We start from the raw sequence: 9,498 nt of genomic DNA, 5'->3' as shown, positions 1-9,498 counted from the left end.
GGGGCCCTCCGCGCCCTCGGCCGCCGCCGCCGCCCGCTGCGCTCGCCGCCGCCGCCGCCGCCGGCCCCCGGCCGCCGCCCTCGGCCGCACGCAGCCCCGACCGGCCGCCACCCCGCCTCCCGGCCGCCGCCGCAGCCCGGCGCGCTCCGCGGCCCCACCTCCCGCCGCTCCCCTCAGCCCCCAGCCCCGCCCCGGCCCGCCGCCTAGGGCGCGCTCGCCGCCACCGCCCCCTCCCCGCCGCCCCCGGCCCGGCCCCTCACACGTCAGCCCTCTCCTCCCACCGCGCCCCGCCCGGGCTCCCCGCCTCTCCCCTCCGCCGCCTGCCTGAGGGGCCCCTCCCCGCCCCTTCCTCCCAGGTGTCCGCGCCCGCGGCCCCGCGCTCGCTCCTGGGGGTCCCAGGCCCTCCCCTACCCCTCCATCCCAGGTGTCCCTCCCTCTCCGGGGTCCGCACTCGCGTCCCCTCTCTCCCTCCTGGGGGTCCCCGCCCCCGCCCCTCCCCCTCCGCCTCCATCCTGAGGGGCCCCTCCCCGCCCTCTCCCTCCCGGGTGTCCGCTCCCCCGTCCCCTCTCTCTCCACTGGGGGGGGTTCCCCGCCCCTCCATCCCAGGGGTCCCACCCCACCCCGCCCCCCGGTGTCCACGCCCACGTCCCCTCTCTCCCTCCTGGGGGTCCCCGCCCCTCCATCCCAGGTGTCCCTCCCTCCCCCTTCCTCCCAGGTGTCGGCACTCCTGTCCCCTCTCTCCCTCCTGGAGTCCCCGCCCCTGCCTCCCCGGCGTCTGCGCCCGCTTGCCCAGACCCGGCGGTCATCGCCGCCCTTCCCTTCACCTACTTCCCGAGGGGCCCGCCCCCTCCCCCTCCCTGCAGGATCCCTCCCCGCCTCTCCCCGCCCGCTCCTTCCCGGGGTCCTCGTCGCCCCGCCCCCTCCTCCACCTTCCCGGGGGTCTCCTTGGCACCCTCTCCCTACCCTGGGGGCTGCGTCGCGGGAGGCTCTGAGGGCCCCGGCTCGTCTCCTCGGCGTTCCCGGTTCCCAGTTGATGCCCGCCGTCCGCCTTTGTTCTTTGCTCGCGACCTCGAGCTCTCCGGCGCTCCTGAACCACCTGCCAGAGAACGTGTCCTTTCCAAAGGCATCCTCAGCTCGCTTTCACTTGAAAAGTTGATCCACATCAACCTTGGTTCGTGCGGGAGTTCTCAAACTTAGGTGAAATTTAGGACTTTGCTGGGATGCTGCGGATGCAGAAGCTCCCATTCAGGACGTGAGATCGCGTGCGGAGAGGAAGGTCAGAGAGCATCGCAGCGGAGCATTTCGGGACCATACGGCCCTCATCAGATTCCCGCTCCGCTTTTTCTGTCTGCGTAGCCATAGCCGTCGTTTATCGAACATTAAGTATTGTTGTAAAGTGCTTAGGCCCGTAAAATCACGAAGATTGACTGCTATTATTAATCCTGGTTCTTAGGCTTCACTTGGTCACTTTTGGACTTCATCAAAAATTAAAAGAGAAAAAAAAGCTAACAGAACCTTAAAGGAACACATGAGAGACAGCTGAGATAGGATGACAGTGGTGCCAGAAATGTTAAATTTGACTTCTCAGAAGACACTTTGTACCTGAGTGTAGATGACTTGGTTCCTGGCAATAGAAAAGATTCCTGGATTTGGAATACAATATGGCTTCCCTTTCCTGCATTATTTTTGCTTACACCCAGCAGACAAGTTTGGGAAGGTAAGACAAGGATTGTTTCTAGCCGGTCAGTTTGATACAAAGGACCTCCTTTGACTCTCCCAGCCCACCCTTTCCTGACTTCCCCATTTGCATCAGATCAGAGATGGCATCACCAAGGACTCAACACTGGCTAACTGCTCCTAATCCAGCCTCCACTTTATCCGGACAACCTGGTCAGAGCAGCGCCCATTTCCCTGTCAAAAGCCCACTGAAGAAAACGGCCTAAGTGTCTGAATGACTCAAGGAGAACCAACATCTTTCCCCCAAAGTCCCTCAACTGATCAAGACCCTCAGTCAGACTCTCTGGATAGAGTTTAATGTTTATATATATAGTTACTTGGTTTTAGTCTTGTTCCTTGGGTATTTTGTCTCTGGATCAAATTCAAATTTAAAACTCTTCTTTCCAAGCCAATAAACACTGATTCAGCTTTTCATCCTGCAAGGCATAATATTAAGGCTGTGCAGAGTACAATCCCTGCACACAGGCTGCTTCAATACTGAAAGAATTAGTGTGTGTTGACTGGAAAAGAAAAAGCACAACCTGAAAGCTGAGACTTGTATTTTATTCAGGCATACTAAGGACTTCAAGTTCCAGAGATAGGACTCTCAGATCATTCTGAGATAACTGCTCCAAAGAAGCAAGGTGGGGAGCCAGGATATATAGAATAAAGACCTAGTTAGAACATCAGAAGATTACTGTTAGTTAAAGAAAATCAGACATCTCAAGGAATCTAGTGCTTTTCTCAGTTTGAGAAGATCCAAGAATCTGGGCTCATTGAAACCATTCCTTTGATGTGCACCTCAGCTACCTGGGGCCAGTATCCTGTTTTCTCACCCTGAGATTCTTCAGGGCACACTGAGGGGGTGGGGAGTGGTGGCTGCTGTGCCTGACCTCTGGGTAGCCAGGCATCCTGCCTCCTTCCCGAGTTCCCTCAGGGCTTATCATCATCATCCTATGGCTGTAACATGATGGCTTGATGGCTGCGACATCCTTTGTTTACTGATATTCTGGGCAATAATTTTCATTCACAGATGGGTGAAAATTTACTTGCAACCAGAAAAATTAAGATTTTAAGCTTGAGATAGAATTTGAAAAGTAACTTGAGATACTGATAGAACTACTGGTAAATGTAGTTGTTGTTCAGTTGCTAAATTGTGTCCAACTTTTGTGATGTCATGGACTATAGCCTGCCAGGCTTCTCTGTCCATGGGATTTTTCCAGGCAAGAATACTGGAATGGGTTGCCATTTCCTTCTCAAGGGCATCTTCCCAAGCCAGAGATCAAACCTGAGTATCCTGCATTGCAGGAGAATTCTTTACCACTGAGCCTCAAATGTACAACTAGAAGTATATATATGGGTTCAAAACCAAAAAAGATGGAGAAGTGGGAAAGTAGGAGGGATATTCAAGTATGACACTCATTCCAGTCTGGCGTGAGGATCGGGTAAGTGAAGGCAGAGTCTCAGAGTTAGGAGTGAAGTATGCAGGGAGGCTGTTGATATAAAGGTGAGAACAAAGATTTGGAGTTAAGACTTTGGTGTGATACCAGTAGTGCCACTTATTTTAAGACTTTGGTGTGATACCAGTAGTGCCACTTATTAGCTATATGATCATGGATAAAGTAATCTTTCTGACCCTCCAGTTCCTCATTTGCAGGATTAGAAGAAGAATGTCCACTGATTTATTTCACAGAGGTTTTATGGAAACCAACTAGGAACTATGTTAGGTGATAGAAATATAAGGAATCATATATTCATCAAATACTACCTTACTATTTATTGTTAGGTCCTGAGTTAGGCACTGGCAATAGAGTGCTGAAGAGAAAAAGCAATAAAACTGTATAAAACCATTAGAATATATAGTTATAGGTGAGAAAAAGGCTCAAGGTCAAGAATTCCTGAGATACTGGTGAAAATAGAGAAAAAGGAAGAAAACTATCAAGTACTGTAAGCTGAGAGTATTTCAAATATGAGACTGATCAACATGTCATTTGAGAACTTGAGTAAGATAAAGACTGAAAAATGTCCATTGTATTTAGAAATTTGGTAATAACTATTATTTGTTGCAAGCTATTTTAATGGTGTGGCAGTGTCAGAAGCTAAAGTGAAATTGATTAAGGAAGGAATTAAAAGATGCTTATTCCTTGGAAGAAAAACTGACAAACCTAAAGCATAGACATCGCTTTCTGAAAAAGGTCTCTCTAGTCAAAGCTATGGTTTTTCCAGTAGTCATGTATGGGTGTGAGAGTTGGACTATAAAGAAAGCTGAGCATCGAAGAATTGATGCTTTTGAACTGTGGTGTTGGAGAAGACTCTTGGACATCGAGGAGATCAAATAAGTCAATCCTAAAGGAAATCAGTCCTGAATATTCATTGGAAGGACTGATGCTGAAGTTGAGGCTCCCAAGACTTTGGCCACCTGATGCAAAGAACTGACTCACTGGAAAAGACCCTGATGCTGGAAAAGATTGAAGGCAGGAGGAGAAGGGGATGACAGAGGATGAGATGGTTGGATGGCATCACGGACTCAATGGACATGAGTTTGAGTAAGCTCTGGGAGTTGGTGATGGACAGGGAGGCCTGGCGTGCTGCAGTCCATGGGGCTGCAAGGAGTCAGACACGACTAAGTGACTGAACTGAACTGACTGATGCTGAAACTGAAGCTCCAATACTTTGGTCACCTGATTCGAAGAACCAACTCACTGGAAAAGACCCTGATGCTGGAAAAGATTGAGGACAGGAGGAGAAGTGGGCAACAGAGGATGAGATGGTTAGATAGCATCACTGACTCAATGGAAATGACTGTGCAAACTCCAGGAGATAGTGGAGGACAGGTGAGCCTGGTGCCCTGCAGTCCATAGGGTTGCAAAAAGTCAGATGTGACTTAGCAACTGAACTGGTTTTGATAATAACAAGGATGAACCAAGGAGCAGGTGACCAACATGTGCTCGATGAAAAGGTCCTTGAGTTTGGGTTGGTCGAGGAACTGGGAACCTGGAGTACAGAAGCCCTAGTTGCACAATAGCACAGGGTGATAAAAAAAAAAAGACCATGAAGCAGAAATCATGCAAAGTGATCTTATTAAAAAGTACAGTTCTTCTATGACTGTAAAAACTTTTTGTTAAAACACTGAAAACTCCCTTATTGCCAGTTATACATGTATACAGAATTTTCATTGCAAAAGTAGTATTTATTTAGTACACTATAATTTGAAACATGAGAGACACTCAGTTCAGTTCAGTCGCTCAGTCGTGTCTGACTCTTTGCAAGCCCATGAACCGCAGCACGCCAGGCCTCCCTGTCCATCACCAACTCCCGGAGTCCACCCAAACCCATGTCCATTGAGTCAGTGATGCCATCCAACCATCTCATCCTCTGTCATCCCCTTCTCCTCCTGCCCTCAATCTTTCCCAGCACTAGGGTCTTTTCAAATGAGTCAGCTCTTCCCATCAAGTTGCCAAAGTACTGGAGTTTCAGCTTCAACATCAGAATTACTATTTTCTTTTTAATAACTTTGCCAAGAGTAATTTAAATTGTGCTTGCCTTTTTCTCACCCTACAACTTACCTTTTTCTATGCCTTGATAAATTTTCATACTTATTTTGAAGTTTGGATTGGCTTCCAACATTTTATCTTTTGTATTTTGTGTTGTAAATTATCTCCGAGAGTTTCTTCAACGTGAAGTTTTAAATCAGTCTCACTTCCTCTCAACATCTTCATCCTTTTGTCATGACCAGTGGCTGTAACTGACCTATGAAATCTGGGTGCATATTTCACAGCACTGAGCCACCAGCTAGCTCAGTGTGAATCAGTTCTTGTAGCTGTCTAAAATGATGGAACCAGTCTTCACTGGCAGAAAAGTTTGCTTCTGTCTCTTTGTAATTACAGTTTCCTTTTAACATAGTAACTAACTTTGACATTTTGGCCTGAATGCTAGTCAAACTGATTGAGGTTTTTATTATTATTACAGTTGACACTTGCCCTGTGCAGGTCCACTTACACAGATTTTCTCATTAAATACATCCTACACTACCTTGCCTCCTGTAGTTGGCTGAATCTGCTGATGTGGAACAGAAGATACTGTCTCCAAAGTAGAAGACAGTCTTTCTCAACCGAAAGTAGCTTTCTGTTCCAAAAGCAACTCAAACTGAAAGATGTCCACACAACTTTACCTCGTTTTTCCTGCTTCCTGGACTTTCTCCCCATGGTTCCTCCTTCCAGGCAGGCTGAGGTCTCATCCTGTCTTGATTTTGCTGTTGTCATTTTCAAGCTTCCTAACCAATTTCATTTCTAGCATCATCACTTCTTTGCTGCACTTTCACCTTTTTGGCCAATTTCCTCTTTAGGCTGTCCATTTTTGTAAAACATCACACGGGTTCATCACAGGGAGGCAAGCAGGTAACATGAGTACATGCTTTGCTGTCTTGTGACCTGAAGTGCTGATGAAGCACAGTGATCAGTGACTAAAGGGCTTCGACAGAAAGCTCATGATGCCCATCTGCTGTTTACATAATGACTTGGGGACTGCAGAGCTGGATGAGGAATTTGTACTTCTTGCAGCTCCTCACAGGCAATCCACTGTGGTCAGTGAGAGATGAACCACGCTGTTCAGGGACTGGTGTAATTTAACTACACTGTAGTAAAAAACGTGCAAAGTGAGAACTGCCATACTGGATGATTATCTCTGTGGATACTAAGTCACAAAGAACGATGGCAGGAGTTGAGTGGAGATGAAGCTTGTGATCCAGCAGCTCAGGTTTTCAAGTAATGAGAAGGAACACCCCAGGGGACTCGCAGGCAACAATCACACACAGAGGTGACAAACTATGTATATCCAGATGGTGTGGGTCTGCAGGAGCTGGAGCTTTTCACAGTCGGGGGTTGCCTGCCCTACCTCCTGGCTCTGAGGAATGAGGCACTAGGGATGAGAGAAACACCAGCTTTTACTTGAGAGGGTTGCAGTGAGACTCCTCAGGGAGAAGTCAGGTCGCTGTTTTAAGGAAAGAAACTCAAAACGCATCTGGAGCAGAGGCTGGGAGAATAGAGGAACCATGTACATGAAGGTCAATGACCGGCTATCACGTTTTGAGAAGCAGGGACTCGGACGAGTGGGTGTCCGGAGCTCCGCAGGGACTAAAGGAAGCGCACACGTGCCACCTGACGTGGTCGATCCGCACGGCTTCTCAATGGCAGGACAGCGGCTCAGAAGGCACGGTTTCAGTGTTCGCCCTCCTGCTCTGGTGGCTGGTGGAGCGGGCAGAGTGTGATGACCGCAGGCAGCGCTTTTCTTGGTACAGACGCAGCTCTGAGGAGGCGGCAAGGGAAGGAGTCTGTGGTGCGAGGGAGGCGGGAATGCATGCACGACCTCAGGAGCACCCAAAGGAGCGTGTCAAATGCAGGTGGGATTAGAAGTGAGATGTGGGTTGGCAGTGTTGCTAGGATTAGAGGTGTTTATGATGCACCTGGAATCCACTAAATCTTGAGAAATGGAGAATTTTATATTCTGGAGACTCTAGAACGTAAGAGTTCGTATTCACTCCAAGAATGACAGGGGTTCTGAGACAGGGAGTGACATAACCAAAGTCATGCTTCCACTACGGTCACCTCTTCAGTCTTACAGATGGAGACAAGACTGGCAGCAACGAAAGGTCATTGGATCTCCTCCCTGGTTCATCCTTAGAAGCACTGCCTCGATTTACAGAGGTACACTTATTTAATACTAGCGTCCTGGTACAATAAACACGCAGGGGAGGCAAGGGCCCTGTCCATTTTGTTCACTGCTCACACCATGCATTTCACCCAGTGCCTGGCACATGGCAGACCAGTGACATGTTGAACAAAACAATCAACACACAAATGGATAAAAGAAAGGGACTACGGAAATGTGAGCAAAGTGAAGACCCAGACAAGAGATGTCACAGTGGGGGAGGAAAGAGGGATGATCTGAGTCACTTCAGAGAAACAGAATCCACAGAATTTAACAACTAAGTACGAATGGGGTTGAGAGAAGGGCAAGAGGAAGCAGAGTTGAAGGTCATCTGAACTGTCAAACCAAATGATAACAGGGAACATCTCAAGACTTGGTACCCTCCAGGGTTATGCTAAGTGCTGGGCATAACAGCCTGACTGTATATTACCTCACTCAATTCACAAACTAACCCTCGGAGAAAGGTATAATTCTCACTTTACAAAATCACATTTATAAGTGGTTGGCTCGATACCAGGAAGCGTGTATTCCCTGATAAGCTCACCAGGAAAGAACACCGACTAACATGAGCTCCTTCTTAGGTTTATTATTACCTGTGGCCAAAGTTCGTGAACAATGACTTCTCTTTTAAGGATTCTTTGGGCTACAACTATCATGTCTCTGCTGCGTAGCATGGAACTGCCAGTACTGGATTATCCAACACATTATAACACACAAGTGAAAAGAAAACTCTCATCTTTCTGTTTTCCTGTCTATAGATTATTCAACTAATCTGTATTTTTACTGTTCATTAAATTTGACATGGATTTTCAGGTTCTGAGTGTAACTGTGAAAACAGAATGAATTATCACAGACATTACTGGCTGCCTCCCCCAAGCCCACCCCCTGCTTCTTTCTAGAGGAACTCCCACTGATAGTGGTGTCCACTCTCCACGTGGCCACGTGCTTCAGGGAAGGTGAGCTCCAGTCGCACCCCAAGGAGTGAGTCATAACTGAGCCATGGGAACGCGATTAAATTCTACCAAGGTAAAAAGGAAGCTGAGCGCTGAAGAACTGATGCTTTTGAACTGTGGTGTTGGAAAAGACTCTGAGAGTCCCTTGGACTGCAAGGAGATCCAACCAGTCCATCCTAAAGATCAGTCCTGGGTGTTCACTGGAAGGACTGATGTTGAAGCTGAAACTCCAATCCTTTGACCACCTGATGCAGAGAGCTGACTCATTTGAAAAGACCCTGATGCTGGACCCTGATGCTGGGAAAGACGGAGGGCAGGAGGAGAAGGGGACCATAGAGGATGAGATGGCTGGATGGCATTACCGGCACAATGGACATGGGTCTGGGTGGACTCTGAGAGTTGGTGATGGACAGGGAGACCTGGCGTGCTGCAGTTCATGGGGTCACAAAGAGTCCGGCACGACTGAGCGACTGAACTGAACCAAAGGTAAACAACTGTGCATAGATGTCCAAGGGGAGAGTAGGAAGACAAAAAGAACCTGGATCCTTGATCAAAGGCCTGGGAAATACAATTTCGCTCTTTTTAAAGATGATTGTGTTACATTTTTTGGTTCTTGCAACTAAAAAGAGCCTGATGAACAGACTAACAAACTGCACACTTGCAAGTGTTTGCTTGGAGGGAGAGGTAGGACTTAGGGAAGTATTAAACATCTCAACATCTTTCCTTCAAACTTGGTAACTTCTTTAAAAAGAATGCATGCAGTATATTAAGACGGCATACAAAATATATCTTCCTTTGGAAGTTTTCCAAAATCCATTGTAATTCACTTAATTTGACATTTTACAAGGTTGTGTCCTAATTTCCCACAGCAAATTCTAAATTTCTTAAATCTAACAAGAATGAAGGCAGGAGAACGGGACAATAGAGGATGTGACAGTGCGGTGGCATGACCAACTCACTGGATATGAGTCTGAGCAAACTCCAGGAGATAGTGAAGAGACAGGAAGCCTGGTGTGTTGCAGTCCAGGGGGTTGCAGAGAGTCAGACACGACTGAGTGACTGCACAGCAAAACAAGAATGACAATTTCTCCATAAATCCATATAAACATTCATATATATGAAA

The sequence above is a fragment of the Odocoileus virginianus genome, chromosome 34 (assembly GCF_023699985.2).
Source record: "Odocoileus virginianus isolate 20LAN1187 ecotype Illinois chromosome 34, Ovbor_1.2, whole genome shotgun sequence".
NCBI lineage: Eukaryota > Metazoa > Chordata > Mammalia > Artiodactyla > Cervidae > Odocoileus > Odocoileus virginianus.
Note: the sequence above shows the minus strand (reverse complement) of the source record.